At 44.0% G+C, this 27,694-nt stretch overlaps 1 protein-coding gene and 1 long non-coding RNA gene across 2 annotated transcripts in view; one reads left to right on the forward strand and one right to left on the reverse strand.

Moving 5' to 3' along the window:
* BCL2 (BCL2 apoptosis regulator) overlaps nucleotides 1-27,694 on the reverse strand; it is a 96,643-nt gene that overhangs the window by 21,408 nt on the left and 47,541 nt on the right. The window lies entirely within an intron of this gene.
* On the forward strand, nucleotides 1,470-5,229 carry LOC137478271 (uncharacterized). Its single transcript, XR_011001485.1, has 2 exons — nucleotides 1,470-1,574; nucleotides 4,930-5,229. It is a non-coding gene; the product is annotated as an uncharacterized lncRNA (long non-coding RNA).

The raw sequence follows: 27,694 nt of genomic DNA on the forward strand, positions 1-27,694 counted from the left end.
ATGGGCAACTGGATCCTGTGGCTGGAGCCAGGGGCAGAGGGCCAGGCTGAGCACAGGCGTCCTCATGGAAGGCCACCTGTAGGAGCAGGGACACAGACTGTCTCCCTTCACATGGTGGTGCTACAGAAGACAGCAAAATCACATCAATCTGCAGGACTTTATCAGTCTTTGCTTCTTCTCTACTCTCCCTAGAGGACTCCTCAGTTTATTTTTATTTTTCAGCCTTCCTTGAATTGCTTTCATTTCCTCCCCTGCTTAATTATGCAGCATTACATTATATAATTTAGACAGAAGTACGTGAGCATTTTTAATGACATCAAGTCTTTTAAAACTGCTTCACAGAAGAAAATACAGCTAGTACATCTGTAGTTTGCCACGGGGTAACACAGTAGTGTCTTTCCCACCATCAGCCCTCCCCCAAGTACTTTCACTCACCCCTTTTCAGACCACTTAGCAACCACTGCCAATCACCCTTCATGCCCCATCCCACCACTTTCGCTCTCAGTCATTTGCCCACTGCCTGTGAATCTGTCAGGACTTACTTCACTAAACCATTACAGACACCCACCCTTTCTTAATCACCTCCTGAATGCTTTCATGCGGGCAGGGATATTAATCAGTTGCTCAACTACAGCTCTCAGTACTGTGGCCAATGCAATAAATTCAGAGAGAGAGAGAGAGAGAGAGAGAGAGAGAGAGAGAGGAAAGAACCAAGTGGTATGGGCACTAGGTGGGAAACTCCTCAGTCAGATGTTTAAGCAGGTATTAGTGTGTCGGGGCAGTTGGGGAGTGCAGGAAACTCATCTGCTTGAAACACTTCTGTAATGCAACAACTACACCCAGAGGCAGGTCCCCTTAGGTTCAGTAATTACAATGATTGAGAAAGAAACTCTTCCAGGTGAATCAGAGAAGCAGCCACATAATGTGGCTAGCCCCACACTGCCCTCCGATGAAACCTCTCTTCCCATCTATCAAACATACCGGGGAAGGTTCTTGCCTACCTACCTGAACCAGAATCCCTCATTTAGTCTTTGTATCTCAGTGCATTACCTGTGGGTGGTGGTATCAAAGTGCTTGTCTGGGGCCCATGGAGAAGTGTTCCTGGAAGGTGAGTGCTACAGCAGCTGTGGAGGATCACCTGCAGTGGGAAATGACAAGTTCCTCTGCATGTGCGCAGAGCTGGGAAGTCCCCACAAATGGGGTGTCCATGCCTGCTGAGATCAAGCACAGACACTCTTCTCTCTGTTTCTCTTGTAAAAAGGGTCATGGTATTTCCCTCTGGGAATTGTGTATTGTGGCAAGTCAATTTTTAGCTGTGTTTATCTTAAGTGGTTTTATATTCCCGCATTAGCTTGCTGCAGTAAAAGAAACTTCCATGTGCATATCTCCTCAGTTTTTGAGCGGAAAATGACAACAAGAAGAAGAAATTTCTCAACAACTCTTCAGCCTGAACACTGCTTATCTTTCCTTTCAACCTACTGTTGAATGAAGTACCATTTCGAGCTAAGGGAGGCACTATTTGACAGAACAAAAGGTATCTCTCCATGCCTGTCAAGCTCAAGGATATCAGGAAGGTACTGTATTCAGATTTACTACCTTACAGAATATTATGCAGAATCCAAAGATACTTTTCCCTGTAAATAAATCTAATGCCTAAATACTGGAGATATACGTATATGTATATAAATATATATATGCATATTATACATATGTATATATATATATACACAATACATGTGTGTATATGTATGATGCTGAGCAGTCTTGAAGAACTAAGTGAAAAATCAAGACCCATGCAAGGAAATTAAATCCAGTATTCTGTTACTGTTTTCCCAGCTAACGACCATCCTCTAAAATACTCTGGTTCATTAGTAGAGCCCACCATTGAGTGGTTACTGATGCAAAACATCCATCTTACATGTTGTAAAGGCTCAGTGCCAGAGCCTGCACTTCCTGTAAGCACCTGCTTCATCCACAGCCCTGAGGTCAACAGAAAGAGCTCCCATGCTTTCATTTGACTTTGATGAGGTCCTCGACATCCTAAAGTGAACCTTCCCACCGTTCAAAGAATGAACCTCCCATCTGTGAAAAGGACCCCAGAGCTCAGCTTGTTGTGTTACCAGGGGTGTGGGGGTAGTATCTGCACAGAGACCAGGCAGACCCTGGAAGAGAACGGTCTGGATCGTGCACTGAGGGTTTCAATTACAAGGTTCATTTAACCCAGAAAGCCTCCTGCTGCAGAAGGCCACAGATGTTCGTTACTCCCCCTTGGTTCTTCCTATCTTGACAGACATCACAGAGACACCGTGCATAATAAGGGTTTATTCGAGTTTTCCGCTCGGGACTGTGCCCTGACCCCAGACCACTGAAGAGCCGATCTCATCCCAGCTAGCAGATGCCTGTGTGAGATCTTAGAGTTCTTGTCCTTCACAAACACTTCTTAGTCCCATCTATTGCCAATGAAATCTCCCTATTGTGATGCAAAGAATGATAGCAGCATTTTCTATGTCCACACACTGCCTAAACTGATAAAACACTCAGTATATGTTAAGAATATAAGTGTGCTCAGTCCATTCACAACACACAATAAGTGCACAATTCAATTAACTAATGCAATTCATATTTCATTAGGACAGAAGCTGTTTGTGACCTTAAACGGACAACAATTTCATGACGGCACTGCAGAATTTTAATTAGATAGGAAAATAACAAAGACAAATGAAACAGAGGGAAAATGCGCTGCCTGGCAGAATTGTTCCGAAGAACTTAAAAACAAAAGATGCAGTTGTTCTGCTAGGTTCTTCTCCTCCTTCCCTGTTACTAATGATGCAGAGAACAAAACATTATCGCCTTTCTTTGCCTTTCATTTGTAGAGAAGGCTGTCTCAGCATTGGTGGTATGAACCTGGTATATGGTACTGAAAGGCACAGGGGAGAGTAGTCCAAGGGCCTGGTTTAGCTTTTGTTCATGGGTACCTAAGTGAAGAGCAGCTCCTCTAAGAATAATAATTTTTGTATCAGTTTTTCAGAAAAGGCCTAAATATTGGGCCCTAAAATAATTTGTGAATGAAAGTGGTAAACCAACCAACAACAGACATGATTAATAAAATTGTTAGTAATATTAGGACAAAATAACACACAAAATCACAGTATATAAAGGACTCTGATTAAAGCAGAGAAGGATTCAAATATTAAGCTGTGACTGCTGTAATATTTCTTTTTGAGCTACTTTTGAGAAAATGAGAAAAGATTAACAAGGTTAGTTATTACGGTCCTGTAGTAATTTCATACTTAATCCAAAGTATTACCACATATGCTGACCTTTATGTGAGAAAAATGGCTCCCTACAGTCCGTAATTTGGTTTCATTATTTTACTATTTATTACCAAAACTGTATCTCATCTTACAGAAACATAAAAAGATGAGATCCTTCAGTTTTTAGATGCGACATTTAAAGATGACAGAGGGATGAAACTATCAGATCAGAGTTCACGTTCTGCAGAACAGGCTCCCCCTGCCCCCTCCTTCCCAGACTATGATTTATGTTTTAAAGATAAAAACAGTAAATACATTTTGTACAAAGCTGGCCAGATTTTGTGTTAAAGGCAAGATGCTGAATAGGAAGCAGTTGGATGTGCAGCAAGATGTGTCTGTTTAATCAGGATATTTGTTGATCTGGGTCAGTAACAGGATGGTTGTTTGTCCCTGGCCAGTGGGTGGCAATGGCAGCAAATGGCTTATAGTAGACAAGGATTGATTTTGATAAACATGTCCAGATGGGTATGATTTAAATCAGTAAATATATTGCTTCATATCAAGAGATATTTTCAAATTAATTTTAAACCAATGTTTGCATCTACAAGTCAGTAGATCCTACATACACACTCTTAAAATAGTATTTGAACCAGGGGAATATCAGTAAAAAAAAAGGAAAATAGCTTTGCCTTCTCCGATTGTAACACCTCTGATGCTTTATTTTTTCATTATATATTAGATCAAAGCCCTGTTGTTTGTATATTAATATTATTTAGTAGTTCTTTTCTCAAACTTATTGTGATCTGGAGCTAATTTTACTGGAAGAGATTAAGTCAATTTATCGTCAGTCTTGTAAAGTAAGTTTTTAATGCAATGAAAGTATCATAACAGCTGCTAAATGAGAGAGACCATAAAAAGGGAGTTTCCAGAACTCACTGATATTAGCTGCTCACCCATACATTCCCTTCCTCTCAAGTTTCAAGATGAGATTATTATAAAAACAGGCTGATTTGTTACCAAAAAAAAAAAAAAAAAAAAAAAAAAAAAAGAAACTGTCTGAACAAATCTGCAAATAAACCAGCTTGGGGGAATTCCCATATCTGTGTCTAACCTCCATGATCAAAATAAGGCATGCTCGACCCGATAGAAAATTCTGCTATTTTTTAGTACTTAAATCTTCACCTGATGGGGCATCTGAGCATGGCAGCTCATGCTCCAGGAAAGCTGTGCTTTAACTGTGGTGGGCCCAGTCTGTGCCAGACCCCTCAGGCTGGAGGGGTGACTGCTCAGGGAATAGCAGTGGGAAGTAGGGTGGTGGCCATCGCTGGTCACAGTGGCAGCATCTCGCCCAGCCCCTGAGCATCACACTGAGTCCTCACACCATGGAGAAGCTGGGCCCAGGCTATTCATCTGTGATAGTGCAGCCAGTTGTGCAGCCAAATTGCTCTGTACGGCTTCCTTTTTATTTTTTTCCTGTTGAGTTTTTGGCTTGGCTGATGGAAGACGGAGAGGAAATGCATCCCAGCAAAACCGCCTCTCTTGGATTTGCGGGGACCTTGTTCCAGTCTGCTTGCTGGCCTTGGGCTGACTACAAGCTGCAATTGTTTTATTTTTTTAGCCTTTTCTACACTTAAATTTACAAATCTGATGCCAGATTATTTTTTTTTCCTTACAGTACTGTAAAACTGGGATAACCCCGCAACCATTCTGGGATCTGCTCTGCAAAGCCAGAGATGCTGCTGACAGCTCTTAGATAGGAGGAAGCTGAGGCTAAAGAGCAGAGAATATTTCTTGCCCTACATTGTTCTTGAAGACTATTTCTGGCACACAGGAAGGCCTCACAAAATTACCATCAAAGTTATTTTAGCTAATTCCATATGTGACTTGAAGCACTCCAGAGGTGTGTGTCAAGCCTCGGAGAACTGATGGCAAGTTTCACTCCCTGATTAAACATAGAAATAAATGCATGACACTCTAGGGGTTGCCTGGAAGTGCTTTTCTTATAAACAGAGGGGAAAACAGCGTTCAAATGATACACAAGAAAATTAACAGGAGTGGGTCCAAATATTGTACTCTAAAATGAACACTTTGATAATCATAACAATGTGGTTTGAAAAGTATCACTTTAAAAGGTCAGCTATACCACCCTCTGACTGCACATTGAAAGCATAGCGGATATATTGAGTCATACATATTGTTCATTGTCATTTGCATTTGGTGAAATCCCTGCATTTTACCCAATTTAGTAAGCAAGCACCGCCTCGGACTCCCTTGGCAATACCTCTAAATGCAGTTACTGTTTGTTGGGCTAAAACAACATCTTGTCCCATCTTGCACCAGTAAATCACTCTTCGGTCTTTTGATCAATGTTTGCCTTTTCAAGCCTGTGAGTCATTTTGCATTAATGGAAAGAGAGGGAGTGACACACGAGAGCAATGTGGGTATTTTGAGCTGCACCTCTGGGATACTTTTGTGCACGTTGTTCTGAACAAAACGACCATCTGTATCAGTTTGCTAACTGCCACTAGTGCATCAAAAGATCCGACTTCCTATCTTTGTGGATAAAGGCTGGCTTAATTCTACAAACCCCACGCAAAGTCGTCAGATGACATGTCATGAAAAGGCCTTACTGAAAACAAGCACACTTTTTGCAGCCCAGCATTTTTTTCAAAATTGTCCTCAGCACCTGACCTCATGGCCTTTTCCATATTTTTCTGCACATCACCCAACACTGTTCAACTTCCCAATAGTCATATCAGTGATGTTTCCAAGCAGAATACGGCAGAAGCTGTCCTCACCCTTCCGGGGGCTACACCTGAAGAGTAAGCAAATTTTGTGGGTGTTTAAGCATTTTTTAATTTTCTATGAGCAATGTAAAAATGACTCATTCCTGCTTTGACTGGAATATATAATTGGTAAACACTGGTAGGGAGCAATCATATATCTAAATTTGTAAATATAAACAGTGCATAATGCACCAACTCTTTGGTCCTGTGTTTTTTGTGGGAAGGGCAGGGCAGGGACTCAGCCTCCCAGCTGGGCAGGTTTGGTAGCTACAGCCAACAGCAACTGAGGGGGAACCAAGAACTTTCCAGCAACAAGGAGACTAGGAGGAGGTGGAGGAAAAGAACAGAGGCACCTTCCCATCATAGCACTGATCAAGGCTTTAAAACCATAAAAAAAATATGTCTCGCAAAGCACCATGGAGCCTAATCCAAAGATCACCACAGGCAAAGGAAGATCCAGGAAGGAAAAGTCATGGATGTTCTGGATTGAGTTCTGCAGGGAGGACAGTCAAAACACGTCCCTGCAACATACAGATTACTTTAAAACTAGTTGGTTTTCTGACTGAAATAGAATTTAGACTGATTGTGTAAAAGCACATATATATCATGCACAAACTTATCAGGAAAGAAGTCACCTTAAAGTGCATTTATAAAACCTAACACTTTTACATTGCCTTCAAAATCATAATGCTGCTAATAAGGAATTTTATTAGTATTCAATAATTTGAATACTAACAATAATGAATTTGTTAGCATTCCATCCAAGAAGGTATGCAAGTCATATGCCTTTCCTTGTCCCTGATATGGACAAAATACCAGTGCTCAGAGGGTTTCATTTGGACCCCTAACCCAACCTGTACCAGAATTATGATGGAAAATCTGGAATGGGAACCCACTGACTTGCACCCTCTCTCCATCAACCACCAGAAGGAGCGCACAGGCTGCCGAGGGTCACCTGTGCGTGTCCTCCCATTTTGCTACTCTTGCTGGACTGGGGCTGCTGGGCTTCCATGCCCAGCACTCTGGTTACCACAGTTATTCACCCACTGACTTCCCAGTCCCAGCTGAGGATTCATCTCACACAGCATTGCTCCCCTGCTGCTGGGCCACAAAGTTTCTTTGAGACTCAGCACATCCCTCCAGTGACGCCTGTTCGGAGTTACCCGCTGATGAGTAATAGTGTGTAAAAGTCAATTACATTCATATTCATAGAGCTGCTACTTAAAATGTTAACTATGAGGAAACTTGCCCTACAGGAATGAGGATGGGGGCAAACTTTTATTAGCCCCACATGAGCTTTTATCTGTTTTAAATGTTACATTGTCCTAGGGAAAGAAGTACCATTGTTAACAGCATTGGAGGCAGTCAGCTGCACTCAATTTAAAATTAAAAAGGGAAGAAAAAATAAATGAAAAGGGAAAAAACCAAGGGTCTGCCTGACACACTGCAGTATGGCAGGCTATGGTAACTTGCCCCAGAAACTTTTTATTGAATCCAGTCTTTCACTACAAAAGAATTCATTAACCACTTCATGATGCAAAGTCTGCTAAAGACATTATCCTCAGTGGCCAGCATGGGGCTGTAAGCACTGCTTTCACTGATCACTGCTGAGTCCAAGGTCACATCTATGAGGCACTGTTGTCCAGTCCTGGGCACCAGTGTGATGTCCATACTTCCATCTTGAGTTGGCTCCACATCTCTGCCCACTGTAGCCCTACTCAGGTAAGGTCTGGAGAGCTCAGCTCAGGAGAAGGCATAGTCTGGGAGCATTAAGTGCAAAGCTGGTGTTTAAATCAGCTGGTATTGAGTCTCTTGTGGGTTGGACTTCTTCCCCTCTCTGCACAAGGACTACCAAGGGTGCAAAAAACCCTTCTCCTGCTTTCTCCAGCAAACTACCTGTGCCACACACATGTTGCACAAATGGCACAAAAACCACCATGCCAACCACCAGCTCAATTCTGTATGGCTGGGTACACCTACCCTTGGGGCAGTGCAGGATCTACTCTAATGAAGTTATCTCAGTGTAAAAACTCCACAAACAATAACTCTATATGAATGCAGTCTCTGCCCCACCTTTGAAAATGTTCTTTTATGGGCCTTAGAAAGGCTGGGGCAAGAGAAGCTGGCGTGACTCTGGGAACTGCTAGAATCTTCACATGATTTCCATTATGATTTCCATTCACTATCAGCCAGTTTGCACTTCACTGATGCCTGTGGTGCGGAAAGAGATGCACTAGTGGATGTTTGTTATATTTATGAACCAGGTGGCCCTAACTGCCCCAATTACACTTGCTGCCTTCCATTCATCACGCCGCCTTAATGAACAGAGAGGCTGACGGATGTCAAACAACCAGCCAGAAGAAACAAAAGAGAAGCCAGGCGCAGTGTCACCCGGCTTGAACCAGCCCACTGGCACCCCTCACGTGGCTGTATCCATTCAGCTTCCCTGCAAATCCCAGCGTGAATGAACCACAGCCACTGCAGAGCAAACAGATAAGAGTCCGGAGGAAGTGATCAATATATTTAGATAACGTGTAACAAGAACACGTAGCAACCTGCCCCCTTTTCCAAGCTTGGATAAAGAGGAGAGACAAATAAAAATCTCTGTATTGGTTGCTTCAGGCTGAGTGATTCTTTGACACTATGGTTAATCGACACCACTGTAACCATGGAGTTAGCCTAAGTTCAGGATAAGACTGTGGCTTTATTAAGAAACTCAAGCACAGAAATACAGTTGGAAAGTCCTAGTTCTCCTCGGCAAATTAATCTTTTGAACTCAGCTCAGCCACCTGCACCTTCGCGTTCACTGTTTTTACAGAGTAGATGCTGGAAGTGTAAAAATAACTCAAAATATGTTAGTAATGCTTGAAATGGTCAAATGAAGATTAGAGAAAAACCCAACAGCTTAAGAGAATGTGAAGGGACATTAAAAGGTATGTAAATATTTATCCATAATTTTATAGCACTATGCTAAATACTGTACTTTTTTTTTGCTCACACACTGATTCCAGTGCTCATTAATTGGAATTTCTTCAACTCTGAAAAGGACCTTTATGGGACTGAGAAAAGAAAAAACTAGGACAGCACTGAATACGAACTAGCTTTTGAGACAAGAGCCACTTACGTGACCAAGACTGTGCTCAATTGCCTTTGCTGTTTTCTTGCAGAGAAGCAGCTGAGCAGTTTTAAATAATAGAAGAAAAGAGTCTGTTTATAGAATAAGCTGGAAATGAGACTCTACCTGCAGAGGCTGAGCACACAGCCAGCCTTCCTCTGGGTTCACTTTAGTTTGAGTTTATTACAAAGCTAAATTCTCAAGCTGAAAATAACGTTTTTCAAGCTGAGAGTTAGTCTTTGCTAACTAGGGTATAGTTCAGCAAAGAGGACATAGTTCATCTTTTTCTTCTCTAAATGATATATATATATATAAAGACACATATAGGGACACACAGGACAGAAAGAGTAACTCTGTCTATGTAAAAACCCCTCTACTCCTCTAGCTGAAAAATTTTCTGCTGTGTCAAATTCATACTACAGTGCAAAACCAAAATCTAGAGAAGAGTATTTTGAGACCTATTTAGTTTTCAGGGCACTTTTTCCTTATAGATAAAGACTGTGAACTTACCTGTGTCTTTTGTAAGAATCTCTTTCTTTTCTGTGACTATATGTCTGTAAGACAAAGTGTTTGGCATAGGAAATGCACCAGTTACACAGACTTTTGTTAATCGAATTTTACAGAAAAACTTAGCAAATTGCTTATGGGAAAAAAACCCCATCCCATTAACATTGTAGCATCCATGTTTGTTCAAATATATTTTTGGTAAGCACACACTATATTACCCACCAGAAAAAAAACTCAACCAAGCTGCATCCCAACACTGAAGCTCAAGGCATGTACATGAGTCTCTCCCTCTGCTCTGTTCCTTTAAAAGCAATTTCTCCGCAATTTACTCAGGTACTTTATTTATAGCCTGGCCCAAACATTCAGCTGTGGTTTTAGCTTCAGTTTTCATCCACTGAGTCCAGTAGATTTCAAGTGCTGTTTTGGCCTGTGAGGTGTCCATCGTCCATCAGGTGTGCAGATTTACCTCTTGGCAGCTGGCAACAAGGAACTCTTCAATGCCAACAGCATACAGCAGGCCCACAAAGTGATTAGAACTTTAGTTGTCATCTTACCCATGCCAGCCCCAAATTTAGGCAACCCCTATCAGTCACCATGAGCATTAATGTAATATTTTTTTAGGTCTCCAGGTGTTGGCTGCCTATGTGGCTTTGCTCTGGCTTGATCTGGTATGCATCTGCACAGATCACTGTCAAGATCACGCCTTCCAAAAAAAAAGACTTGTGTAATCCTTATGCTGCTACTCCCAAGAATCAAGGTCTGTTCTTTCCCTTGATCACTACAAGGGGCACAACATGACATACAAGACTACTCTATAAAAGAGCATTTATTTTCAAGTGCATATCTTTCCTATTGAAAGTCTTCCATTTTGTTTTAAATATTTTAGTCCCTAGAAGATGGTGAATCCCACATCTTACATCTGGACTAGCATGAGCCTGCAGAGTCAATCTGCAGTGGTGTCTAATACAGTTATTGTAGGCAAAATGAAACAGTATGGAGAGGAGATTACATAGATGTGGGCTTGCTACATAATTCAGGGCCATGGGAAGATTCCTCAGGGATGGCCACTGCAGCCCTCAACAATTTCTTTGTGAAGAACAGACCAATGCATGTTGCTTATGCTTCCAGATTGCAGGATGCAACATTCAGAGTAATTATAACCCTAGCATTTGGATTTGTATCAGAAAAAAGCAACTCGTTGCCAATTGCAATTGTAAACACCGCTTACATTTTTGCAAAGCCTAAGCCAACAGATAGATCCCTACAATCCAGAAAATGCTGAGCTACAGTGTTCCTCATTTGCCTGCTAGAGCCAGGGATGCCCTAATACGACGATGCTAAACTGCAATCATGCACTCTTCTCCCCTGAACATTTACTTTAATGAATCCTAAATTATCTGCAGGCATAGTAATGATACCAATTGTCATTTCGACCACCTAAGACAGGCACATTATCACCTGTCTGAGCTAATAGTGTGCACAGGGCCGGGGTGTTTTCCCCAGCTCAAAAATAAAGTCTAGCAGAAAGTACTGCAGAATGGCCAACAGCTGTGACAGTCTCTAGTTAGCAAAAACTAACTCTCAGCTTGAGAAGCACTATTTTCAGCTTGAGAAGCACTATTTCCAGTCAGGTGGGGATTCATGGGGCAATTCCCACACTGAGACACTGGCTCCTTAGAAAGGAAGAAGTAGCATCACACTAGTGAGACATCAGAGGCCTGTAAGAGAAGGTCTTGTAGAAAGGACAAAGTCATCCACAAGCCCTTCTGCCTCCAAGCCACCTGCAATCCTGAGAACATCCCCAACGCCTCTTTCATAGGACAAAGATTTGAGAAAAAACAAAACAAAACAAAACAAAACAAAACAAAACAAAGCAAACTAAAGCACAAGGAACAACCTTAGCTGTATCTTGTGAGAGGCAGAGTGAGATATTGTACACAGAGACTCTGAGAACATCTTGCCTTGAGCAGACGCAAAATGTCCCTCTCCCCTGCCCATGCTGGGAGTCATTTCCAGGGGTCTGCCCAGGTGGTTATGTGCTACTACCTGCAGATAAAGAACCCCATGCTGAAGTGTATCTTAACTGCACAGCCCAACGCTCTGCATCTGTTCAGCTTGGATGGGTTCAGTGGTTCAGCTAATGTAAGCTCAGGCTAGTCTGAGCCTGTTAAGTGCACAATTAAGCCTCATCCACTGCACCTCTTTACTTCCTGCGTAGCTGGATTCTGTTTTTTCCATGACACAAGCATTTCCCTAACCTTTTGGAAAAGGCATTTAGCAGAAAAGCACGGAGTAGTAGGAAGTTGTTTGCTCTTGGTATGCTGGGCCGGAAATAAAGTCAACATGATAGATTAGTACTGAGCGAGTGGAAGTTGTTTTTCCCAAAATGTCACACTTGTGTTTCAGAAATGATTGATCTTGAGCATCAAATAAAGCACCGGCAAACCCACCAAAATATACAGCATGTATAGCAAAACAAATGCCATAAAGAAATGTGCTATAAGCTCTTGCTGAGGCCTGCAAACCCCAATAAACATTTGCTTGTCACGGTGCAGAGCAATGGTTACAGCATGCAGAGGAAATTATGTCTCCACCACAAAAACATGTGTCTGGACTTAAAACTAGGGGAATGGATAAGATCTTCATCTGGAGTAAGTCAGAAAAACTACAGACATTTCAGTCAGGTTTTAGATGATTACTCCTAATGAGCTCTTGTTCCATGATGTCTGCAGAGACGCTTGGTTTACAAGGCCACGGCTTTGAAAATTCATAATCTTCCTTTCAGGCTTCTCCATCAGGAATTCCTTACACAGATTTGTTGTTTGATCCTCCACAGGAGGAAAAAACCTGAATAACTCCTCTCTTGTTTGACTACTGCTGACAAATTGACACAGGCACCAAAATTAAAACTCTGTTCCGTTCAATTTGGGAATGAAAGAAGAACCTGCTTAGGGGTCGGGGAGGTGGGGTTAAAAATAAAGCCCACAGAGCAGATTGCCTCCAGCAGCTCTCACAGGTCCTACGAGCTCCTATGACACAGACAAACTGCATCTCCCAAAGCAGGGATGACGGGGAGTTTCCCTTGAGAGCTGTAGCTGTAGTTTATGAACGTGCAACTTCATTAGCAGCCGGTGACCCCATTAGACGGGGCTCTTAATTTCTTGGCTTGGACAAAACTCTCCAGGGATTATCACAGCTGTATGCCGTGCACAGAGATCTCATTGCTGGGGCAAGGAAGATGGCTTTCAAAGTCACCTTGAGAAAAGCTCAGCAATTCAAAGACCATCCTGTGGATTCACAGAAAATAAAGTGTTTAATTTCAGATTTTGCTGAATGAAATTGCTGTAACTTGCAGGAAACCCACTCAAACTCCCAGGTGAGGAGCTGACACAGAAAATCACATGTAGCCCAACAAGGCTCCTCTTTCTATTATTAGGGGAGAAGGATGAGACTATTTATTTCTAACATTACTTCATACTGTGGGGTTTTTTTGAGAAAAAAATTATAAACAGAAGGAAACCTCATAAGCAGCTGATGACCTGCTCCATGTAGAACAGTTACAGAGGAGCAACTGTGCTCTTCACAAAGGACTTCTGATGTAGGCAGCAGGCCGTGATTTAAGATGGGCTGGGTTTGCGGGGTGGTAATGGCAGGCCCAAACTCTTTTGTCAGTTATCTCAAACCACAACAGACCTCAGAGTTCTGTTCTCTGGGAATGAGGGTGTTTGGGAAACCCACGGCGATGTCTGGATAGCTGGGGGATGCTGCCGAGACCCAGCACTGTCTTATCATCCCTTTACAAAACAGAGGAGAGGGAATAAATGACCCTGCAACTAGAGGTCCTAGTGGGATGGATGGATGGATGGATGGATGGATGGATGGATGGATGGATGGATGGATGGAGCAAACTCAGCGTATCAGGCACTAAGACTAGGAAGACAGCAGAGATTCAAGTATCTACTGAGAAGAAAGGAGCTGTGAGAACAGTGCAGAAGGAAAGGTCATTCTGATGTCATGTTTTTCAGTATTCAAATCTGTCAGGTCACAGAGGCTTTCAAGCAGCCTGTAATGCTTTGAGTTGGATTGTTCAATTAAGAACTGTTTACAGTTTTGACCCGAGTTTAAATTTTGTCTGGAGGGAGAAGCAACAGTAGTAGTGTTCAGCAAGAGCCTGCAGTGGTAAGAAGATGTGGTGAATGTTGTACTAACAGAGTTTAAACAGTGTGCTCTGGCTGTAAGGTTCTCACATCTATTTTGGAGAGAAAGAGGATATATATGTTGTCATTCGTACATGCCATATCAACTGCTATTCCTAATGTGTTCGTCTGGCATGATTTTCTGTTCCTTTCCTTAAAATCTCCTTTTATGGCTGCCATGCAGTAGATCTGTTATTTTTAAACTACTGCATTTTTTTTTCTCCTAATACTCATCTGATTGTTCAAAGCCTGACCAAGGACTCTCAAAATACACATCTGCATTTTTCCACAGCTTCATGCTGAGTTCAATCTAGATTTTTATCAGCAGAAGGATTTCAGCCTGGGAGGTTTCATGGCTTCAGCCCCAGTGGCTACAGGTGGGAAGTGTTAATTCATGAGCAAGCAAGTTCGAAAGCTGCAAAACAACCTCCTGCCATGTCACTGAGTCTGAGCAATGAGCTATCTGATGTACTGGAGTTTCCAGTGAAAGGCATTTTTCAAGATGTACCAGCAGTCTTGAACTGCTGATATGAGCGAAGGGTAGTTTTTTAAACTGCCCCAAAGTCTCTCTTTGTCTCCCTTTTGTGCTGTTGTTCTACTTGGGAAACTTCTTTTTGTTGTCGGTTTCTTAATGCCGACGCTTTCGTTTAAGAGAGCTGCTCTTCAAGGCAGCACCGTGGCTGATGTGGAGTGGTTCAGCTCCACTGACTTTTCACTGGAGTTGCGCCAGCTTGCACCACCTGAGACAGAGCCCTCCCTGCATTTTCAGAATCAGATCTGCTGTATTTAGAAGCAAAAATCAATTTCAACAGTTTCTTAATCTCGTTAGCTCTATAAAATCATGCAGCAGGGCAGGGAATGGCAGCTGGCAGGCATCTGTTACAGAACAAATTTTACCAGTGAATGGAACATCTCCCAACCATCTGTTTGTAATGTGTAGAGAGAGGAATTACTATCATTGGTGACTTCAGCCTCAGAGATATTTGCTGGAGATCTCATGTGGTCATTCAAAAATACCTTAGACGGTCATGCACCCAGCACACTTGAGATGAGTACTGACCTCATTCAGATAGACAAAAAGTAAAAAAAGTTTACAGACTGAAGAATTATCAGGTGGCTGTGCATAATGATGACCATATTAGGATCAAGTAGAATAAAACATCAATGATGGAAATGTATTAAATAAATTTAAACACATCAGTATCCTCAAACTTGATGTATTAGCATAACTGAGGAGCAACAAAAATTAACAACAGAAATAATTGACAAATTATTGTGGCTTATAAAAAGACAGCCACAATTCCACCAGAAAATTCATGACAAAAAAAGACTAAAACTACTAGTGTAGATAGAAAGGCATTTATACTAAAGTACATACAGAAGCAGTCTTAACACAAGTATAAAACACAGAGGAAAACCAAAAAGACATATTCAGTTAGTGAGAGATTCATAAATCACCACAGGAGCCTGGTGTGAAAAGATGAATGCCTTTTCCATGGTCCCAAGCCAGTGAAAGGTGCATGAAAGGCTTACCCATGGGAAGCACCACATTTGGGAGCCAGGCATGAGACTGTTGGGATAACACAGCACAGTGCAATGTTGTATTTGTCTATCCTGACCTGCTCTTGTATTTCCAGGCCCATGGGTATCTTGGAACTTGAATCTCACAGGAGACAAGCCTATCGCTATGATCCATCACCTGCACCAATCATCTGGAGTATATTTCTGGGCCCATCTAGGGATGCTTCATTTTCCCCTCCTTTTGTGGCTCCAAACACTGCAATATAAAATCTTTCAGGCTTAGCAAATGAATGTGTGGGTGAAATTTACGCATGACACATAGGCAAGTAGGCCAGGTGAGTTAATAGCCACCATATCCCTAACCTCTGCAGATCTAAGGAGACTATTCCTCTTCCCCACAGATGAGAAACAAGTTTAAATACCCTCTAGCAAGCTCATTTCCCAGCCAGGTTGCAGGTGGCAATATAAGACCTGCTCTTCATCTCAAGGCAGAAAGGCATGCAAAGCTGCACTGGGGTTGGTCTGGTAGCTGAGGAAGTGTGCCAGCCCTATCGAACGCAAGCTGCGAAGTGTTTAGATACAACTGCAGGTATCACATCATAAACAGATAAGTTTTACTTGGCTGTTTTGCAAAAACAAAGTCCAGTATTTACAAAGCTCTTTGTGAAGGCATACAAGCACTTCAAGGAACTTTGCTGACTCACTGAGCCTTTGCAGTGAAAGGAGACTACAAGTTCTTAAGGAGCAGTGTACGTGTGGCAGGAGAGCTCTTGGGTCAGCAGATGAGGATGTTTATGGCCACCAGAGTGTCTGTCATTAGAACTGAGCCTCCTTCCAAAGGAAAAAAATCAAAGGCAAGAGAGTTCAGCCGTAGACTGTCAATAGTGACAGCTCTGCAAGGAGGGAGAGCCTGGTGCATGTTGCAGAAGGAAAGGCTGGGCTGCTGTAATCTTAAGGTGGGCAGGGCAAAAGACTCATGTGTTTTAGCATCTGAAAGCTAGAAGGTTTTGCAATGAACTTCAGGATTCATCAGCTGTAGACAACGCATGGATTGCACTGGGCCTGCAGCTAGTAAAACAAAATCCTGTGGCATGGAGATCCTAAGAAAGATTTCTTTCAGCTAAGGACATCTTCACATATCCAAGCAGAGGGTGCAAAATCCACAGGCTTTCTAATCAGCCCCTGGCACTACAGATTGGGCACTACCTTGCCTTGGGAGAACCTTATTCATGACAGCCTCAAGCCAGCAAGCAGCTGGCCTTTGAGTCTGGCCAAACCCATGTGTGGGGCTGGGGTTTCTCTGCTTGGAGCAGAGGGAATTTTAAACATTAAGGAAAATACTTAGTGGAAATCAGCTGGCTAAGTGATGAGCTAAACCAGAGAAAATGTGGGAGACAAACCATGCCCTCACCCCAAGGCCAAAGTGTGGGGTTAACTCGGGATTGCAGAGCAATGCCTCTGTCCTCAGGGAGTTCAGACACTTACATTTGGAAGCACTTACTTTCCTTCAAAGAAAAAAATATAACCCAGAGGCCTGTGCTTTCCTCTTCCTTCCAAAATTACTTCTCTCTGATCTAATCCAGGGGATCTGGGCTCACCCTACTCTGCAGGGATATGGGAAGACTGGGGATCATTCCTCTCCCAGCCCAAAGGGATTGCAGCTCACTCTTTCACTTCATTTTAAACTCAACACTGTGGGTTTGGATATTCTGAGGAGAAAATGCAGCAAGCCCCCCCTGCTGTAGTGTTTTCACATCTCACAGCTAATTTGTTGAGACAGAGGGAGGAACAATCCCTACAATGGAGCAGCAGATGCCCTTACCCAGGAACCATTGTGAGATCCAACATGAATGGCAACAAAGAATTGCTGCCCAAACGTGCATCTGTTCCCCACCACCATCCCCTGGGGGAGGAATGCTATAAAGATACCACTGCTGCCTACAAACCCTACCTGTCCCACTTTCCATCACTGGGGTAGCAGCAAACTGCAGATCCACACACTCCCTGTGTGGTACCTTAGCCCACAGAAATGCTGCATAATCACTGGAGCAGTCCCTTTACAGGTGTGCACACCGTGCCTTCTTTCCTTTGTTCAAAAACCAGCCAGAGCATTTAAAGGAAAATAATTTCTTTATCCTTTGCTTCTGCAAGTAGGATTTACCCTGCGTATGTAAAATGTCCTGTAGAACAGAAAGAAGGGAATGTAAAAGAACCTCTTGCAAAAATTATTTGCATGTGACTTTGAGAAAGATCATTTTATATATTTGTTACTTTATGTAATCACAAATATGTTACAAGCCAGTAGATAAAAACAACAGAGTTTACTTAATTTAGGGGTTTTTTAAACAATTTTCCCACATTTTTCAAGTGTCTTTCCCTATACCTTTTATCACTTCACTTGGCTTAAAATTGGAACTATTGCTCTTTGACCTAGGACTGATTTGTTTTTCTAGACTTTTGGCCTAGATGTTCGTAATACAACAACCCAGGTTATCCAATATCTAATTAAACACAGGTGGAGCTTGAATTTCTTACAGGAAGGCAGCACAATCCATTTTGAGCAATCTGAAATGGAAAGGACTGCATTGGCAGGGAAGTGAAGATAAGATGGTGAGGAAGAGAGATCACCTTGATTAACTTTGTCTGCTACTAGCAAATGTATTCCTAAATAACCAATCTGTATGTGAAATTTTTGTGGGGGTTGCTAGTATCTGTTGCATGGATTATTTCATTCTGGATGAATAGGTTTATCTGTAACCTTGAAGCATCCCCACAGCACTCATTAGAAGATGTAGGTATTTCATCCTTACTCACCTCTGCTTTTTCTCTGTGCCTTGAATGTATTTTTGTATTAGGTTACTGCTCCCTGTAAAAAGCATTGTGTTTCTCACCTTCTCCTGCCTGCAACTTCACCACTGACAAAGAAAATGTTTAGGCTTATGATACAGAAAATAGAAGAGAAATGAGTTCTTTGACTTCCACTTATATACGCAGCTACTTCTAAATAAGAAGGGCTCTATTAACAACCCTGTTCCATATGAACAATACTCAGGTTCCAAAAGTGGCAGAAACTGAAACCTTGTCTCAGAAAGTTGCACTCCAAAAAAGATTTCAAACTCTGCACCAGATTACTGCCTTGGGCCTCAATTCTGTCCCCAGCTCTTGTATTTTTTGCATCTTTTACATACGTAACCACAGGATCATGGATTGGTTTGGGCTGGAAGAAACGTTAAAGATCACCCAGTTACAACCCCCTGCCACAAGCAGGAACACTTTCCACTACACAGATTGTTCAAAGCTGCATCCAGCCTGGCATTGAACACTTCTGGGGATGCAACCTATACCAGTGCCTCATCACCCTTCCAGTAAAGAATTTCTTCCTCCTATCTATCCATCACCCTTTGTCCTAACCCTGCATGTGCTTGTAAAAAGTCTCTCCAGTTTTCTTGCAGGCCCCTTTTAGGTAGTGGAAGGCTGCTATAAGGTCTCACCAGAGCCTTCTCTATTCTAGATGGAACAAGCCCAGCTGTCTCAGCCTGTCTTCATAGAAGAGGAACATGTATGTAACAGCCTTAAAGACAATTGATTAAAGAGGTAATGCTTTCCCTGACACAAGAGCATGGAGCTGGACACCAAATAGGCAATTCCAGAACCATGTTGTGAGCCATCCTCCCTGCTTCCTCATCCCAACAGTGTTTGAATGTTGGGTGTTGGATTTATACAGAGATTACTATCACAGGTAAGCCTGGCAGGTGAACACCCATGTCTATTGGCTCCCAGTGGGCAGTGGGTGACTAAAGCACCTCAAGTCCCTTGACAGTGTTACATCAATTAAAGGCACACACTTGCTGGTGTTAAAAAACTGAAACCCCTTTGTGCCATCTTTTCTTGGATTGCCTCCTCAGCATTCTCCTTCTGAGTGCAAGGAAACAGCAAAGGGAAGAAGGGCTATGGAGCCAGATGGGTGAAGGCATGACTGGTGGTGTGTCTTTAGCCAGCTGATGACTGTAAGGGTGTGTGTGACATGAGCTGCGGATATGGAGCTCACTGCCTCACTGCCAAGTGTCTTGCGCACAGCTGGACCCAGGATACCACCCAGAAAATTCCCCCAAGACCAGAGTGATACCAGCCTACCTATGGTAGCAGAATGCTGGTGTGTGAGCCTCTCTCTGTAGGATCTTTGTAATTTGCTATTGCATTAACAACACAGAAAACACTGGTGATAACAGTCTGTTTCTGTAAGGAGGCAGTCGTTCAACACTCATGGGCATGGGTATGAGCACCAAGTATGGACAAAAAGCTTGCCCACATTACCCTGCCGGTGGCCCCAAGACATGAATTTCCCATGAAAAAATGTCACCACAGTTCCAGCCATCGATCCTTTGGGACCTCTCCCATGCTGAGGGCTGGCCAAAACACAGGGCTGCCAGCCTGGCTGCGAGGGCACCAGCAGCACCACTGCTGCTCAGGGCACAGAGGCGAGGACGCACCTCTCCTGCAGTCAGGGGCGAGGTCACGGGCACTGCAGAGGTTCTTCCTTCCACGATCTCCCCCGTCTGCAGGAAGCCTCTCTGATGCGATGGGGCGATGCGGCGCAGCAGCAGCCCGCGCCTCCCCCACTTCTGAGAACCCCAGCTTTCACCACTACCGGCTTTCCGTGAGGCCGAGTGCCACAGCTGGCACAGCACAGCACCGCACGGCACCCACCCGCTCTTTTCACTGGAATCCCCTGCTTTTGGCTATTTACATCCTTTTCTTAGAGAGAGACAGGAAGCCAAATGAATCAGAGCCATCTATGGTTACCTCTGCCCCAGCCCTTACCAGGCTCTCAGCGGTGCCTGTGCCTTGATGGAGATACCTCTGTTTCGGTTCATGCTCTGCCCACCGCTGAGATGCGGCAGGAGGGGACCAGGAGCACCTGTGTCATCCCTCCTGGGGCAGTGGGTAGGGACCCGGAATGCTAGTGGCCCTGGGAAAATGGGGAGAGCAGGCAGAGACATCCCAGGCCTTGCTAGCTGCAATGGCCCTGTCAACATTTCCCACAGGAGGCAAAAGTGGGGCTGTCCTCACAGGGCCTCCTGCAAAAAGCAGAGACAGGACAGGTCCCAGGGCAAGCCTGCAGCATTCCTGCTGCTGCAGCCAAAGTCCTAATCCTGGGTCTGCAGGGGTGTACCTCAGAGGAAGAGAGGAAGGATGTAGGTGAAACACTTCATGGTTAAAGTTGGTTCCACATAAAACTAAAAAGCAAGTTGTTCCTCTGAATGAACACAAAGTATATGGAAACAGCTCACCAGAGGAACTAAAGTATATCCTTTGCTCTTCTCTTGCAATACCTGACCGACACACAGGGTTAAACACCAGCGAGCTCTGCTGCGCATCTTCTGCAGAGAGGTTTTCTTCCCTCTGAATCTTCGAACAACAGGCAAAGTGCAAAGCGCAAAGCAGCAGTTTAACCAGATGCCTCTGATCAAGGAAATAAACCCTATGAGTGAGGATGGGGCCCTTCCCTCCTGTAAGTGAATCGCAGTAACAATCTTTCGCCCATCAGATGTAGGAGGCTGCCTCTGAACGCCACTGATGCATCCGTGCACTCCAAATTGCTCTGATTTAAATGATACCTCTTGCTTCAGGGAATCATTTTAGCTGCCAGAAAAAAACTGCACGGAGAAAATGAACATAATATTCGGGCCACCTTTGTCCAGTCCTCCTTTCTTAGTCCTTATTAGCTGAGGCTCAGCGCTGCAAAGGAGCTCAACCGCCACTACCCTAAGCACAGCTGTGCTCAGCTGCTTGGATCCTTCCAGACCTCCTGGGACCTCCCAAAATTACCAGGATTTCTAGCTGCAAGGCAGGTTTCCCACCAACTCATGGAGGCGACCCTCTGCTGTACCAAACTCTCTTGTGACATATGCATGGGGTCTGGGACACTAAATCAGAGCCAGACATCTTCCTGACAGCTTTAAAGCCAGGCTCGGCAGCACCATGCCTAGTGCTGCAGCACCTGAGGTGAGGCAGGTGGCTTGCTGGGGACTCATAGAGCACAGCAGGGAAAGTCAGATGCCTGCAAATGGCACTTGCAGAGCCTTGCAAGTATTTCCTATAGAGGTCTATCCAGTTGCCTAGTGGGCAGCAATGCTCAGGGGAGAGGGCAACCGATGCTGCTGGGAAGCTCCCCTGCCACCCCAAAACAGTCTCTGTCCTGCAGGCTGCCAGTACACGCTCACTCTGCTGACCACAGCTCCTAGACTTTGCTCTGGCTCACACTGCAGGCCCCAGCTCTTGTATGGGAAACCAGAAGTGTTCAGGTCTTCTGAGGTCCAGGCCCTTTTTGCCAATATAAAAAATTTACCAGCGTGCTGGGAAGGTCAGAACAAGGCACCCTTTGTGTCTCAGCTGAATCTGCAAAACAAAGCGTATGTCTTCTCTTTTCCTCTTCCTTTCATTAAGGGAAAAAATGATCCGTAAGTTACACCAACAGGACACCCAAAAAAACCCTCTCCAACCAAACGAAACCTAAACTTGAAAAGGCAGGTACTCAAAAGTTCAGCCAGAACTGAGACTGCCTGCTCAACACCAGAAGCAGCAAGCGATTGAAATAAAGGACATTCCCTTATTTCACAGAGGGAAGACTGCTGTGAGCCTTGCTCACAGAGGGAAGACTGCATTCTCTGGCCACGTCGCACTGCCATAAAGTACCTGGAGAGGACAAATGGAAATATTTTCTTAAGCGGCAGGGGAATGACGGGGAGAGGTGAAGCCAAGCAGCTCGGAGCCAGGGAGCTCCAGCCTGGATGCCGTCCCTCCCGCACCCAAGCACTGTCCCACTGCACGACCCAGCAGAGACAAAACCAAGTTCTGAGTCTGATTCAATCCCGCCTTGTTCCAGTTTTCCACCAGTTCAACACCCATTACTTGAAAACAAGCAAGCCCTTAGCTATAAAAGTCAGATTGCTTTTCTTTTTAAGGGAGGGACAGAGGAAAGAAAAGAGAATAAAGGACCCTCTACCAATAATCCATTATATGGAAGCATTTCATGGGAGCTGCATTGCATAAAGCCCAGCAACAAAGCAGTGGTTTTGGTCTTTCCTGAACAGATAGAGCAGACAATGTTTTTTATCAGCATCATAACTATCAAGTTATACTTTTTGGAACTTGCACTTCAATATATTTCTGCATTGTGGTGTAGTCATAACAGCTTGGGCTGTCAACTACTCAGGTCCTGTACTAATTCGGAAACTAAATATCCGTGCTTACAAACAAGCACCACAAAATACTCTGGCAGCTCAAAGTTACACAGTTATAGAGAGTGCACCCACCTCTCAATAGCAGATTATGTCACTGAAAATGCACCTTTTTTTGGGAATTCAGGCTCTATAGATGTGTGACAGGAAAGGGTTTATTTCAAAGTTTCATTTGCTCGGTGGTTCCAGTCATTTGGTTTATCAGAGGGTGTGATTTATTAGAAAAATACAAACAGTGAATAGAAAGTAAAAATGCAGTGACCTTTCATTGCAAGGAAAAGCAGTATCGCAATGCATTCCTGATTAGAAAAGAACATCAAACTACCCACATGCTGGTAGCTGAGCAACTGCAAAGCTGACTTTTTGCTATCTACAAAATCATGGAATTTTTCAATTTTTTCTTTAAAAAATATAAACAGTCTGTGTTCATGTTCCCAAGTGGAAAAAGTGTCTGAGGACCTTATTTACAGACTTGGAAGGACAGGCTAATCCCTTGTCCTTGCAGCCAGTTTTAGGAACTTACAGGTTTTTCTTGGCAAATACTCAAATGCAACACTGCTGTCTTGCTCAGACTAGCTTTAGTCAATATGATTTCTGTTAAATTCACCTGCAGCGTGAATTGGGCAATTGTTTGGCCTTATTGCTACCAAACAGCTATTTTAAAGAGTAATCCTTACAGTTTACGAAATGACAGCGGAGGCCTTGGCTTAGATATGCACCAGGAAGAGAGCATTTTCTTAGAAAAGCATAGTTCTCAGTAAATGATAAACCACAGAGCTACTGCTGTGCACATTGAACCACAGAGCTACATTTATATAGAATTAAGGGGCTGAAATCCCACCTCCACCTCCACTCCCCAGCTTCTGCCATCCAAAAGCAAGGATTTTGAGATGCACATCTGGCATTTGGACTCCTAACACAATCTCCTGACTCACCTATAAGGCATACACATTGTAGCCATGGGGAACACAAACTCTTTTTCCATATGACTGTTTGATTTAAGGCATTTGAAATGACTATACTATTCATAATTATTGATCTTCTGGGCTATGGTGATGCCAAGAAGCCTTACTGTGCCAGTTTCTCAGCAAACTAAGAGTCCCTTCCTCACAGAGCTGCAGTCCAAAGAGACCACAGAGGCATCAGGAGTCAGAGGAAACAAGTGCTCTGATCCCAAACACGTACAGGAGGAAATAAATCAGTCTCCAAAACAAGCAAGCATCCCGATTCAGAAACACACTTTAAAAATGCCCACACTTAACCCTTGGCAGGGACCTGTGGGACTAGTGAACTCCACAAGCTACTGCTTGTCTGGGCTTCATACGTCCCAGGCTTAACCAGTGCTACCACCAGCACTGCCAGGTTGGCAGGGACACTTCAGGCTCACTTCATTTTTCCAGTGGAGAAGCATGAATAGCCCTTACAGACTGTTGGTATCCAAAGCTGGTATCCATAGCTGTGCCGCTGCAAAAAAGTATTTGGCAAAGCAGCTTCTGTCCTGAGGGAGAGAAAGGCAAGGCTCATGGAATGGAACAACAAAACAGACGATGGAGATGTTTTCCTATGCCTGATCATAAAGCAGATTCTTCTGGAAACTAGACTGAGGCACATGGCAAATAAAGAGGTATCTGGTAACAGCCAACATGGCTTCACAAAGGGAAATCATGCCTGACAAATTTGGTGACTTTCTGTTATGGGGTTACAGTGTTGGTGGATGAGGCAGAGGAACTGAAATTGTCTGCCTGGACTTATGAAAAGCATTTGACATTGTCCTGCATGTTATCCTTGTCTCCAAACTGGAGGCATGGATTTGGTGGATGGACCACTTGGGGATAAAGAACTGGCTGGATGGCTGCACACAAAGAGTTGTGGTTATTGTCCACAGGGAGACCAGTGACCAGTGGTGTCCCTCAGGGGTCGGTCCTGGGGCTGATACTGTCCAACATCCTGTCAGTGACATGGACAGTGGGATCGAGGGGTGGTCGACGTGCTGCAGGGAAGGGATGGCATCCAGAGGGACTGGACAGGCTGGAGAGCTGGGCCTGGGCAAACCTCCTGAGGTTTAACAAAGCCAAGTGCAGGGTCCTGCACATGGGTCGGGGCAATCCCAGGAACACCCACAGGTGTTGGACAGAGAGGTGACTGGGAGCAGCCCTGAGGAGAAGGACCTGGGGGCGATGGCTGATGAAAAACCCAACGTGAGCCGGCAGTGTGCGCTCCCAGCCCAGACAGCCAAGGGAACCCTGGGCTGCATCCAAAGGAGCGTGGCCAGCAGGTCAAAGGAGGTGATTCTCCCCCTCTGCTCTGCTCTGGTGAGACCCCACCTGGAGTGCTGCACCCAGCTCTGGGGTCCCAGCATAAAAGGACATGGAACTTTGGGAAGGACACAAAGCTGGTAAGAGGACTGGAGCCCCTCCCCTATGAAGACAGTCTGAGCTGGGGCTGTTCAACCTGGAGAAGAGAAGGTTGCATGGAAATCTCATAACAAACTTCCAGTTCCTGAAGGGTGCCTACAGGGAAGATGCAGAGGAACCCTTCATCAGGAACTGTAGTGATAGGACAAGGAGTAATGGGCAAAAATTGAAAGAGGGGAAATTTAGGTTAAATATTAGGAAGAAATTCTTGGCTATGAGACTGATGAGACACTGGAACAGGTTGCCCAGGAGGCTGTGGATGCCCCAACCCTGGCAGTGTTGAAAGCCACGCTGGACAAGGCCTTGAGCAACCTGGTCTGATGGGGGATGTCCCTGCCCATAGCAGCAGGGTTTGGACTAGATGATTTTTAAGGTCCATTCCAACCCATTAACATTCTATTATTCTATGTGATAAACTGCCAGCAACATTACTTCTGAAGGATTTTTTTCACAATTTCAGATAGTCAAGAAGAAATAGGAGTTAACAGTGCTGCACCTGCACAATGCAATCCAAATCCACGTTCCAGAAACACATACTGTCCTCAGGAGAGACTTGTGGGGCACATCCTGCATTTCCCCAGGCTTACATGTGTCTGACCCTTTCTAAAGAAACCAGGGGGAGGAGGCAAAGGCCACATGGGTCTTATCCCAGCACAGTCTCCTTGAAGGCATCTGCTTGAAGGTGGGAATCAGAAGGTAGAGAGACAGCTGAGGCTCTGTTAGCACATTTTAACATTTTAAGAGCAACACAGAGCTTTCTAGATGACTTGAAAGACTTCTATTCAGTCTAGGTTTACTCCTGCTGTCACATGGCTTAAGGCAAAGAGCAGCTTCACTGAAGCACTTAGGGGCAGTGCTTCTCAAGAGTCAGGGGGCTGTGTGTTACCATGAACAAGCCCCACTCTCAATCCCAGCTTGCAAGGACTTTTTTCTCCAGCTGACAAAGGGAAGTCAAATAAACCATTTCTGTCAGAAGAGGCTTCAGGTGACCACTGTCAGACAGTTTCTGGCCTCCACTGTTAGTTGAGTGCCAGGATTCAGCAATAAATCCAGCAGAATTGAAAACCGTCTCAATACTTCAAAAGTAATAAGTAAGATACTCTTTGCAGAGTAAGGTGGCCACTGGCTGTACCAAAGCCTCAAATCAATTGCTGAGATTTTCCTTGAATTTATTTGCGATTTTGGGCAGTATTAGCTGTAAAATGACAACTGCCTACATCTTAAGTGGTAAAGAGTAGTACAGGGCATGCAAATACCAGCGGGGCAGGGCCTGTGATAAGTAGTGAGTAACAGAAAAATCAGTTTCCCAGCTCCCTGAGCTCTCAAGAGAGTTAACAGAGCTGTGATCACAGAGGACAGAAACCAAAACACAGTTACAGGCAGGACAGGGGCTGTGTAATAGCAGGATGTGCAAGCTCAGCCTGGCAATAACTGCCCATGGCCCAGGGGCAGAGCTGGCTCAAAGAACAGCCCTGAGGAGCTATTCAGTAGTTTGTGCCACGATCTAAATAGGCTCTGGGCACCACTGAGCTGCATAGTTACTAATTACTACCCTGATTGGCTTGAGTTGGGCAAAGATTTCATGCACTCCTCTCTGTCCTCAATGCTGACAGCTCTGGGAAGAAGGTGGAAAGACTCCAGCAATGACTAGGAAAAAACCAAAACCATTGGGTGACTCACTTTTCCATATCAAACGTGATTATTTTGTATCTATAAAAATATTTAGTCCCACAGAGACTCCTACATCAAATTCACTCACTTCACAAAGCAAATAATAATTTTCCCCTCTCAAGACATCTGATTTGGGGGGCACCTGTTATCAAAGTATGTAGGGCTGGAACAAAGGTGTAATTGGCTGTTTGACCTCGGCTGACCAAGCCAAAATATTATGTACTGCAATTTTCAAGCTGCTGAGGAATGAGGCAAACATGGGTTAAAAGTACTCAACTGACCCAGTGTGGAAATAGAAGTATAATTCTGGTACCAATGAATCCTGTGTTAGCAATGTATTCACTGGCGGGAGAAGAGGAACAATTCTGTCACATCTCAAAGGCAATTGGGAAAGCAGCCTTATGCTGGAAATACAAATACTGCTTCAGTAACCCTTACTATATCTAAAGGGGTTTCTGTTCAGGGATAATTATCTCTCCCTCCAGTCACTGCCTTAAGTAAGTGCTTTGAGTAACAGGGAAAACAATGACTAAAATAGTCACTGTGCTCTCTGTAACCTCACAATGCTCCATAAGCTCCTAATGGGAGACACTTTGGACAAGTTTTATTCCCCGAACCGCACCATGATCCGCACCACGTAAAATCAGTGAGTGCTCCGTTTCTGCTCCTCCAAGAAGAATTTCACCCATAATATTTAACTACAATGAGCAAATCCATCTTATTAGATATGGGTGGACTGAAAAATGCCCCAAGTATTTTTAGACGGCAACCTGGAGGACACTCCAGATCCCTGGGTTTACCGTGGCTAAGCTCTAATTTATGAAGCAAGAGTTTGGCAAGAAGAACAAAAGCACGTGGACACAGCTATTGCACATTTCATGATCAGTTCTTAAATGGAAAAATGTATTAAATACCTGAGCTAGGAATAAAATTATTCCAGCCAAAGGAATACACAAACTGAGTGGGTCTTGAAAAATTGCAAGGCATCA

The sequence above is a fragment of the Anomalospiza imberbis genome, chromosome 1 (genome assembly GCF_031753505.1).
Source record: "Anomalospiza imberbis isolate Cuckoo-Finch-1a 21T00152 chromosome 1, ASM3175350v1, whole genome shotgun sequence".
NCBI lineage: Eukaryota > Metazoa > Chordata > Aves > Passeriformes > Viduidae > Anomalospiza > Anomalospiza imberbis.